Below are 9,450 nucleotides of genomic sequence, written 5' to 3' on the forward strand. Positions count from 1 at the left end.
AAAAAGATTTGACTATATAAACCATAGTTAATGGAAAATGTTATAATACATTACAGAAGGCTTATTGGCTAAACAGACATACACTGACTCCTTATTTTCATCAGTTCACATCCTACTGTTTAAAATGGAACTTTCTCTCTGCATAAGTTCTTTATCTTCTGTTTTTATGATTAACATCTGGCATCAATAACATGGTAGTTTAGGAAACAATTTTAATCATGAGAGGGTTTTTTTGTTGAGGATTTGGTTTGTCTGGGATCCTAAGTTTATTGCTTGCACATGTGTCATTCTCTTTAAAATTCAAAATTAAACATTGACTAATTTCTTTCCAAATCTTGAAGTAATAGTCCTCGTACTAAATGGACCATCATGAAAGTTTGTGCAAGCTATGTCCAATTGCTTTAACAGATAATTCGATTTCTCCTGTGGAAGGATTTTGTTGTAGCCATGTTAATTTATTCACTTTACAGATGGCTTTCTGACATTGGAAAGGCATTCTGTATTCTAGTTAATGAAAAACAATAAATGTGGTATTTAAAGTTTTAAAGTCCTGACCAAAAATGAGTAAAGTTATTATAAATATCATAAAATGTATTTAATCACAGACTCTTGGGAACTGGAACTGAAAATCTGTTGGTTTCATCAATATTTCAAGCTCATCATTTCTCAAATCACAAAACTCTAAGGCCCAGTCAGAAAGATTATTCTGTTTTGTTATCAGTGAATGAAAAGGCAGGATGGGATAGAACTCAGGTTATTAATTTTTTTTCACCAAATTGTACAGTTTCTACCACCAAGACAAATTAGTAATACAGCACAAACATATTTTTAACATGACATTTTTCAAACTATACATGCATCTCCACAGTTCTTAATGATGCAGTCATGTTCAGGTACCTATGTTACGGAGATCAAACAATGAATTGATAAGAACAGGAGTAGTTATATAAAAGCCCAAACCCTTTCACCCCTCACTTGGATCATTCCAAGAGGTCTTCTGCAAGTCTCCCAGAGCCCCCGTAGTGTTTGATCCCCAGTTGCCCACCATGGTCATTGTTCATGAACACATCCTTTATGGGCTCTCTTACTTCACTCCCCTTTCAATTTTTTCCTGGGTTGACTTCCACCTGCTATTTATACCCAAATCCTTGTCTCAGAAACTGCTTTAGGAAAAACGGAAATGAGGACAGCGGGGAACCTAGGAAGTGTTTAGCCCTTCCTGTCTCTACGGAAAATTGGGAAATAGAAAATAGGATTCGGCAGTGGCAGAACCGACTGCTATAGCAACTCTTACCACTCATTTAATGGACGAGAAAATGAAAGTCTAGGTATTTTGCAGTTGCTTGAACTCCTGCAAGAACTCAGTGGTGTGACTGACAAATACAGTCTGTTATTTACGTGACACCAGCCATACAGAATGTGAAAGCATGTTCTCTGTGGCTGAATGAAGCACATACATCAGAAGGGGAAGCAGAATGAACTTCTTTTGCCTTCGTTGATTCTGCAAACTCTTTTCTCTGCTTCCCAGACTGAGAAATAACATCTTTGATTTTTCATAAACCATTAAGTTTACTCATCTGTTTATATAATTGAAACTCCTAATATTTACCGTTCAATATATATTAAATACTGTATGTTTATAATGTTATCAATATATATCTAGCAACTTACTTTTGATGATCCAAAGTCATTTTTTTTTTCTTTAAGGGTATTTTTCTTCTTCATCTCAGCCATAACTTCAGCAACTAGATTATTCTTTCTTAGATAGTGGGCTGATTGTTTACAAGCTGATCCTACTAGGACCTAAGGCTTGGGCAGGATTTGAACCTCTAGTTCCTGATTAAAAAAAAAATCTCCCATAGAAATAGCATAACAATTTTGACACATTGTCTTCTACTCAAATTAGACTGATTTGGCACTTTGTTATCCTTGGCATGCTGACTTTTAAAAAAACCTTTTAGTTATGATGCTGTGTTGCATTTCACACTTTCCTGGAAGAAGTGCATAGTCTGATAAACGTTAAAAGAATGGTGAGTGAGGGCTAACATTCTACTTAGAAAATAATATTAGTGATATCCGAATCTTTGTTACTTTACAAAGATACTGCTAGATATCACATTACCAGAAATTAATACCATTGCCCCTTGCAAAAAGAAAAAAAAAAAAAAAGACAAGGAGCGGAGAAAGAAAAAGCAACAAACAAAAAAGAAGGGAACTACAGAGCAGTGCTTTTGTGCAAGAGTTTTATGTGCCTGGAATCACACAACTTTTGATGGATGACATTGTGTAATATGTACCATCTGGAATTAAAATACTTATCATTTAGGAAAGAAGATAAAGAAAGAACATTTGGATGTCTTTACAATATGTTCATAGAACAAGTTATCTTTTGACTGCAACAAGAGATACATATAAACCTTTTTTTTTTTCGGCCATCATTTATTTTTCCTTATGTGCATGAAATATGAGATATTAAATGTAAAACTGGTTTCCTTGTGAACTTTTCCTTTAGGTTTGCCAGTAAAGAGATGATATAATTATTTCCAGATTTGCATGAGTTTGATTCTGTGTGTGTGTGTGTGTGTGTGTGTGTGTGTGTGAGATGCATGGGTGTGTGTGGACATGCTAAATTAGCTATCATTTTGGAATATTTATTCTCATTTACCACTGTGCACAATTTAAATTTAGTAGAATTACAACATACCTTTGGCATGAAATCCCTGAACTAATTATGTGGATTTAATTGCAAAGCAGATTGGTATACATTTATTTCACATCTGTAAAGATCATTCAAATGGATGTCAGCTTATTTTGTTTTCTTGTGAACATGTTCAAATTCATAACTCCATTTTAGAAGGATAACTTTGAATATTAATTCATTGCCCTCAGGCTCCTTAGTCACAGCTGTTTCTTTTATAAACACAGAAGATTTGATGTGGCAATTCTCATTTTATTCTGTTGACATCTTTCCCCAAACATTTGGAATTATGACTTAGGACCAAAAGATTCTGTCAGCTAACTTAGAGATTGTTGAACTATCTTGGCCATTTAGAACTGCTGAGAATTTATACTGAGCATTCATTCTTTGTAAAGTTTATTTGCTTAGATTTTAAGAGTAGAAACTTTCATGTCGAACAAATGAAATGAACTGGCTTTAGACAACACCTCACTAATTAGTCTTATTTCTATCACAAATTATTTAGGTTTACATTTAAAGTTTTATGTATTTTGTAGGGCTGATAACTAGGATTGAATCTAATACTGATTTGTGTGTTTTCCTTTTTCTGGGCTACCTTGCATTTAAACATTTTAAAACAACCAATTAGATCAGTCTTCTAGCTACAGTGACTAATGCAATCAGACTTTCCTCTAAGCACTAAAACACCCAGGCAAATGTAGTTGTGCGTAAAGGTGGATAGTAATGGCTAGTCTGACAAAATGCGGGAAAAACGCTCACACAATCATTATTGTGTACCTTTCCCAGTTACTAAATAAAATACTTAAAACAGTTAAGGAAAAGGAAAAGATTACATTTTCAGATGATTATTGTTACAGACAGAATTGTGTCCCCCAAACTTTATATGTTGAAGCTCAGAGTGGACTGCATTTGGAGATAAGGTCTTTAAAGAGGCAATTAAGTCAGGATAAGTTTCTTAGAGTGAGTCCTTACCCAATCTGGCTTATAAGAAGAGGAATTTTGAATACACTAACACTAGGGTTTTGTGTGCACAGAGAAGAACCATGTGAAGAGAGAGAGAAAGCCGCCCTCTGCAAGCCAAAGACAGAGACCTCAGGAGAAACCAAACCTGCCAATACCTTGATCTTGGATGTCTAGCCTCTAGAACCGTGAGAAAACAAAGCTTGTTGGTCTTCTATAGACCAAAAGGAGCGATGTGATTTCACTAAAAGCATAAACAATATTCACTTCCGGGCTCTGACCTCCTATAGTAAAATGCGTACCTACCTCTCCATCTGCAGGCCAAAATGGAGCCAACGGTCATTTCGATTTAGCCGCCTGAGTCAAGAACCCCGGAGTCCGTAATTCCCTTTCCTTCCTACTTGTAGCTTCTTTACGACACCCTACTCCATGCATCTTTACCATTAGTTCTGCACTTCTTCTCCTTCTTTCAATTTCAGTAGAGTTAACGTACAGTGTTATGTTAGTTTCAGGTATACGATACAGTGATTCAACAATGCTGTAGATAACTTAGTGCTCGTTAAAATAAGTGTACTCTTCATCCCCTTTGCCTGTTTCCCCCATCCCCCCACCCACCTCCCCTCTGGTGAACTTGAGTTTGTTCTCTACAGTTAAGAGTCGGTGTTTTGGTTTGTCTCAATTTTTCTTTGTTTTGTTTCTTAAATTCTGCATACGAGTGCAATCATCCGGTATTTGTCTTTCTCTGACTGACTTCTTGCACTTTGCACGATACTCTCTAGATCCATCCATGTTGTTGCAAATGGCAAGGTTTCATTCTTTTTATGGCTGAATAATATTCCATTGCATTTGGACTCCACATCTTCATTATCCATTCCTCTATTGAAGGATCCTTAGGCCACTTCCATAATTTGGCTACTGTAAATGGTGCTGTAATAAACATAGGGGTGCATATATATTTTCAAGTTAGTGTTTTTATATGCTTTAGGGGAATATCCAACAGTGGAATTACTGGGTCATATGGTAATTCTATTTTTAATTTTTGAGAAACCTCCATACTGTTTTCCACAGTGGCTACACTGGTTTGCATTCCCACCAATAATGCATGAGGGTTCCTTTTTCTCCACATTCTTGACAACACTTATTGTGTCTTGCGTTTTTGATTTTAGCCATTCTGATAGGTGTGAAGTGATATCTCACTGTGGTTTTGGTTTGTAGCTCCCACTTCTTGATACTTTCCCACACAGTTCTCCATCCTGCATCCACCATTTACCTCATCCCTGGACTCACACACATATTTCAAGGGGAAAGTTTCAAACAACCACATGACACTGAATCTTTAATGGAGTAGCAGTGAACAGAGAAGACGCCACTGAAGCATATCTGTCTCACATTCTTCTCAAAATCTCATTGAAATCATTATGCCGGGGCACCTAGTGGCTCCGTTGGTTTAGTGACCAACTTCGGCTCAGGTCATGATCTCATGGTCTGTGAGTTTGAGCCCCGTGCCTGGCTCTGTGCTGACAACTCAGAGCCTGGAGCCTGCTCCGGATTCTGTTTCTCTCTCTTTCTCTCTGTCTTTCCCCTGTCACACTCTGTCTCCACCCCCCCTCTCAAAAAGACATAAACATTAAAAAAAAAAAAAAGAAAATTGTTATGCAGAGTTCTAAAAAGGGCTAAATCCATTACAGCAAAGAAATTGAAGAGGAAGTCAACTTCTCATGGCACATTTCACCATCTCTTTGGATGATAGCAGAAACAAGATGAACGTGTATAGACTAGTGATTCAGAAATAGACTAGTGATGCAGTAAGTTCAATATTTGCTAAGAGATAGATACAGAAAAGGAGAAGCCTGTCTCTTACTGCAACTCAGAAAAAGACAAATTGTATATATACTCATTATACTCTAAATTGTCTTTTTAAAAAACTTTTCTAGAGTCGGTTTATAAGCATGCACAGAAAACATAGTTATTATTTACAAGTGTACAACTTTGACATGAAAATAAAGGTGTAGCTGACAGGAGATGATGGTAAAGTAAAAGGAAGGGTTAGGATGTTAATGGTTTCATCTCACATGGAGAAAAGTTGAGATAGTCTCCTAGAGTTGTTGGAACTGGAAAATAGAAGTGTAAGTTTTTTATTCAAGTTTATTACCTAAGTTAAGAAATCTAACTAATAAGATAGCTACCAAAATATAGGAAGAAGAGGGTAAGTAGATACGAGTATGCCGAATGATCATCTATAACAGGGTTAGTATAGGTTGCTTAAATTTACTAAAGCAAGAAGGATCAAATCATGTCATTAACAATACTATGATAACTTTAAGAAAAATAAAACCAGTAAATATAAAAAGTGTTGTGTCTAAAGAATTGGACCAGGGTGGGAAGGGTGAGGCAGGAAATCATTGTTTTCATTGGAAGTTTTTCTTAGCTGTTTGACTTTTAACAAGCTTATGTATCATTTAGATAGAAATTACAAATTAAATCGCAAATATTATACAGATTGTGTAACACTGTTTTCTTGGACTTCATCAGTGTATATCACTGAAAAGACATGCAAATGTGAATGAATTAAGGTTAGACTGTTATGTTGTCATAGCAAAGAGCACAGATTTCATTGGCTTAATACCAACAGAGAAGTTACTTTCTCTCCCTGTACCAGTCCTTGTACCAGTTAAGAGGCCATCTCTGCCCCATCTTACCCGCCCCAGACAGCTACACATACTGCTGACAGAGTGCAAACCCACTACCATCCAGAACCTGGAACACAGGGGCTTTTTTCCTTCTCACATTAGTGGGATAGAAAAAGAAAGTTGCACCTCACCAGTGAAATCCTTTGGCCTGGAAGTGATACATATCGTTTCCACTCATTGCACTGGGGCCAGAAATTATCTCATGAATTCTCTGCTTTCTTTCAGGGGGATGGGGAAGTTTTATCCTTCGGGGTGCCCAAAAAGAGAGTAAAATGTTATTGGTGAATCCTGGACCTCTCCATCAAAATAGGGAAATTTGCATTCAGAGATTTTAAATAGGTTTATTATTATCACTAGTATTTCAGAGCCACTATAAGTCATTAGGATATTATGAGTAAAAAAGAATGAATTATTGGGGTGTCCAGGTGGCTCAGTTGGTTAAGCATCCTACTCTTGATTTTGGCTCAGGTCATGGTCTCATGGTCTGTGGAATCCAGCCCCGCATCAGGCCCCATGCTGACAGTACTGAGCGGCTTGGAATTTTCTCTCTCTCTCTCTCTCTCTCTCTCTCTCTCTCTCTCCTCTCTCTGCTTCTCCCACATACATATGTTCTCTCTTTCTCTCAAAATAAGTAAAATAAATCATTTTTAAATTCTTTTTTAACGTTTATTTATTTTTGAGACAGAGAGAGACACAGCATGAACGGGGGAGGGGCAGAGAGAGAGGGAGACACAGAATCGGAAACAAGCTCCAGGCTCTGAGCCATCAGCCCAGAGCCCGACGCGGGGCTCGAACTCGCCGACCGCGAGATCGTGACCTGAGCTGAAGTCAGACGCTTAACCGACTGAGCCACCCAGGCGCCCGAAATCACTTTTAAAAAAGAATTAGTTATCAACTCCCTTTTCTGCCTCTAGACTTTTAAAAATTAAATAAAATCAAATGGAAAGAATACCTATATGCCAAGCCCCAAAACTCCATCATTGACATTTTACTATTTTTACTTTATCACATATTCCTTCTAGATAAATTGCTGCCTAAAACTTCTTTAACACATCTTTGTTCAAGAACCTCAAATAGTAATAATACCAACAATAATCATAAGATTTTACTTACTGAGCACCAAGTGTATTCCAGGCATCCTACATACACTATTTCCTATCCTCAGAGGACTAACATGTAAAGTACATACTATTCTCTGCCTAATATAATAAAAAAATCAAGGATCAAAGAATTTGAGTAGTTTTCTCAGTTTCCCTTAGCAGATCTAGGATTCACATTTATGTGTATCTTTATTTTACATCCTCAGTGCTCTTACAACTATATATTACCATCCTCGATTTTAATTTTTTTTAACTTTTAAAATGTTTTTTTAAATTCATTTTTGAGAGAGAGAGAGTGAGAGAGGGGCAGAGAGAGAAGGAGAGAGAATCTGAAGCAGGCTGTAGGCTCTGAGCTGTCAGCACAGAGCCCGACACGGGACCGAACTAACAAACTGTGAGATCATGACCTGAGCCAAAGTCGGACGCTTAACCGACTGAGCCACCCAGGCGACCCCCCCATCCTCGATTTTAATACATCATTAACTATTAAGTCATACAAAACACTTTCTGCCCCTGTGTATATATCTAAATTTGCTAATCATAGGTGGGAAATATTCCATCTCTCTGAAGGCGATCTTTCTACTTCTCAACCTGGATAGTGTTCCCAGTCTATACTCCCACTAACCAACAGCTTTTTCTCTATTCCCACTAACCGACAGCTTTGTTTTGTCACTTTTAACACAAGCAGGAAGCCAGCAAATGGAATATGTGGCAGGGCTCTTGCCCTGTTGGAATTCAACCCTGGCACCATAACGTACACTATGGATAGTTTTTCAGATGGGTTTTGTAAAAGCCATTCCTGCTAGTCATTTGACTGTTCTGATCTTTTTCCAGGACAATTTTAACTTGTTTTCAGAAACCTTTAAGAACTCAGACAATGAGTCTCTTTCTACACTTGAATTTTGTTTATTCAGCTGAATGTCACAAAGAAAGCGACATTTTTCCAAAGGTAGAACAACAAATTCAAACTTCAAGATAATAATCGTGTGATTTTGCAAATGATGTGCTATATTTTCCCAACAGTTTTAAATTCTATACTATGCTTATATATATCATTTTCCTTCTTTTCCTTGTACAGAAATATTCTGAGCAAGGAGTTTCAGAGATACGTCTCAGATTCATAAAGGACAGAAATTTTCTACAGTTTTTGGTAAATAAAACATTTCTCTGTTTTTCTAAATCTTAAATTATCTTTAGTATATGCAATATTTCAGATATTGTGAAAAATATCATTCCATAAGGCACAGTAGTTTTTAAAGTAGTATTTTAACAATTGCTATGGGTATATATGTATTATTCTAGAATAATTTTGTTAATTGTTTTTAACTATAAAGGCACATTTCATCATGAGAGGTGGTATGACATATTTTCAAGCAGGAGCTCTGAAAATAGACTACCTGGGTTTGAATCCTGGGTCTGCCATTCAACAGTGACGTGATACTAACAAGACACTTAAAGGATATGTATCGTTTAATTATTTTGTAATTTGATGTGAATTCTCTCCAGGGTGCTAAAATAAACTATAAGCCCTTGCATCTGAAATTCTTACAATGCCATAGATCCTTTTCCTCTTTGACCCTGTTGACATTCACTTCTATGTTCTGGCAATACCTTCCCAGAGAATCTTCTCATTTCTCAGCATTGGGCTCTTTTGGAATTTTGGGCATTTTTAACCTGTAGCCCCCTAGGCTCAGATCATTCTTTTCCTTCCAGATTGTGTACACTGTGACTCCTCTCAAGCTTATACTTCCTTCCATGGAGGCTTCAGTCTTTTTTCCTCAATTGATCCACCCCCTCCTGATTTCATTTCTTTTGCCGTCCAATGTTAGTCTGGTTCATAGACCCTGTCCATCACTACCACTTGACTACTTAGACTTCCATGGCTCTAAAACTTACACTAACTTGGATCAATTTTGCCATCCATTTTTCGCAGTTCCTTATTTGCAAAACCGTCTGGAGAAAACATGTGCAATTGTGTGCACCAGACTCCCCGCTAATCATA

Source organism: Panthera uncia, chromosome B4, assembly GCF_023721935.1.
Source record: "Panthera uncia isolate 11264 chromosome B4, Puncia_PCG_1.0, whole genome shotgun sequence".
NCBI classification, from domain to species: domain Eukaryota; kingdom Metazoa; phylum Chordata; class Mammalia; order Carnivora; family Felidae; genus Panthera; species Panthera uncia.